General features: G+C 48.7%; 1 long non-coding RNA gene across 1 annotated transcript; it reads right to left on the minus strand.

Moving 5' to 3' along the window:
- Window positions 1-1,619: 1,619 nt before the first annotated feature.
- LOC102024886 lies at window positions 1,620-2,129 on the minus strand. Its single transcript, XR_260046.1, has 2 exons — window positions 1,913-2,129; window positions 1,620-1,797 (listed from the first exon to the last, which is right to left on the minus strand). It is a non-coding gene; the product is annotated as an uncharacterized LOC102024886 (long non-coding RNA).
- Window positions 2,130-2,619: the final 490 nt, after the last annotated feature.

Here is a 2,619-nt window from a genome sequence, read left to right on the forward strand (position 1 = left end):
GTATCTTTTGGCATATATCAGGGGCCGACTGAGCTGCAAAGGCTAAATTGAGAGTACAGGCATGCTCAGGTGCTTCTGGATCATCTGGGGTGTACATACGGTAGGCTTGCTGTCGGAATTTCCTATAGCAGAAATCGCAAAAGTGATTTCGTTCAGCCCACATACCAAGCAGGATCACAAAGTTAACATAATGCGACGCTATTGCAGTAATTACGACAGCATGGAGCAGTTGCTCAGACTCGGCCTTCTGGTGAGCTTCCCAGTAAGCCACTGCCAGCGGCAGAAGAGGCAGCAGGAGGACGGCTAAAACTCCCCCAGCCCACGCCACTGATTCCACCATAATCTCAGAATGCAAGCGCATGGAAAAAAAAGCGGGCGCATCAGAACAAACCAAAAAACAAACAGTACAAACAAACAAAGATGACACAAAATCCCAGGAAAGATAATTTAGTTAATATTCCTCCGACTTATTTTTGCCAATGCAGAGTAGAGACTGGCTTGAAACACAACAAACAAAAAGCCGAATTCTTTCTCAGCATTCTCCAGAAAGACTAACATTCCCCTCACTCAACTCCCATTGGGAGGGTGAAGACTGCACTGCTCCTGCAGCACGCTGCCGCAGGCCCCTCTCCTGGCTCCTGGAGAGGGCAGAAACCAAACTGCCACCCATGTCTGGGTGCTACAAGTTAAGAGACCCACATCTCCAAAAATACAAGCCCAGTCTCTACAAAAAGCCAATTAAAATCTTACCTAGTCAGAGGTGTGGAACTCTGCTTTGTTCTTCGTGGCCTGAGACCTGCGGTCCTTAGCCTCTCTTGAATGGAAGCTGAAATCAGCTGTGGCGCCAAGCCATTCAAGAAGGGCTAGAGGGTCTGGAGGCTGGGGCCCTTCTCTAAGCGGGGGTCTGCCTGTGGAATCTCACGCCCATCACGAATCCAAGGAGAATCATCATAGATGATATCTAACCATATGGAGACGTAGACAATTTGGTCTGGGTGAGAAGGAGGGCCAAACACATAGCGGCGCACAGCCTGAGCCACGTCCGGTGCGAACGAGCCGGATGGGGGCCGAGTTCCCCCGTCCCTATAGGCCACACAGATGGGTCGAGACAAAGTGAAAGTGCCAAGTGCAAGTGTCAAGCAGAAACACACAAACAAAAAAGCTATCAGTAGTGACACAAAACGTCTCCAAGACACACAGAACAAAAAGTATACAGATTCTACTGGCTTAATATCAAGTTTCCGAACCTCAGGTAAAAAAATTACCCGTTCAGAATCAACCAGATAGGACACATCCAGGCGTCCCCGGAGGTCCTGACACTCTGAGGCGTCCCCCAGAGTCGTGGCTTGCAACCCCTGGACACGTCTGTCGGTTGCAGCCGAAGAGAGCTCATGCGTCTCGTCGGCAGCCACAGCCAGCTTCAAATACCCTAGGTGATCACTCTCCAAAGAAACAAAGGCCAAAAGAAACAAAGGCCAAAGGCCGTACTTACCCCAAGAGAAGACTGTTGGGGTCTCCCTCACGGAGAGAGATATCTCAGTGGAGAGATATCTCGGTGGAACCTCCAAGTGTAAGGGTCGAGAATCTCGCCACGTGAAGGAAGACTCCAAGAGATGCTCTCTCATGCAATAAGCAAGGGGAGTTTATTTACCAGGCATGCGTGGGGCTCACTGAACGCGCAGGAACAGAGAGCCCCGAGCCAGAGTCCAGCTGGACTTTTAAACCAAAAAACCACAGAAGGCGGGTATTTGCAAGCGAAACCACAGAAGCAGATAGCATTGGTTAGTTTAAACTGACCTTTACTTTTTTTTTTTTTTGGTTTTTCTCTGGTACCGGGAACCGAACTCACGGCCTTGCGCCTGCCAGGCAAGCGCTTTGCCGCTGAGCTAAATCCCCAGCCCCTTAAACTGACCTTTACAATCATTGGTGGGGGATTGGTGGGGAGATACAAGAATGAGGAAGTTTAGATTAAGGGCAGGGGAGTTATTCTGAGTAAACAGCAGATGTTCTTTTGTGGCTTTTCCGAGAACAGGATGGGAGTTCATTTCCTGAAACCCTTAGCACCTTCTGGGCAGTCTCATGCTGCTTATCTATAGCCAGATGGCAGCTGGCTCCCATAAAATTTTTCCTTTACACCTTCTGCTAAAGCACCACAACCTATCATTTACCCCTTTCCCATTTGCTGCTGCTGTTTCTCACTTTAGGAAATATTTCTTGAACAAAATCCAAGAATTAACTCAGCTATGGCAAAAAATGAAAGATTGGGAGAGCAGCCACCTCTTTTCTTGTCCTGCATGTCAAAAACTCGGTAAGGACCTTTGAGGAGCTACTAAGCAACAATAACACGGACCATTACATGGAACAGCACTTCTGGGAGCAACTGGCCAAGAGCAGCCAGCTGACAGAGAGCCTTGCCAGCAAACTCAGTATTGGTAAGCTAGCCACAGAAGCTGAGAACCTTTCATCCCTCCTAAGGTACTGGACCCACACAAGCACACACCCATCCACAAATGATTGTCAACCTGTGCCTGCTTTGTAATTACCACCTGGAGCTGTGATAGAATCATGACTGGCTAGTAAGAAGTTCCAAGGAGAAACATGGGGTTAGGGATGCTGTGA

The sequence above is a fragment of the Chinchilla lanigera genome, unplaced genomic scaffold (assembly GCF_000276665.1).
Source record: "Chinchilla lanigera isolate Chin_1 unplaced genomic scaffold, ChiLan1.0 scaffold00012, whole genome shotgun sequence".
NCBI classification, from domain to species: Eukaryota; Metazoa; Chordata; class Mammalia; order Rodentia; family Chinchillidae; genus Chinchilla; species Chinchilla lanigera.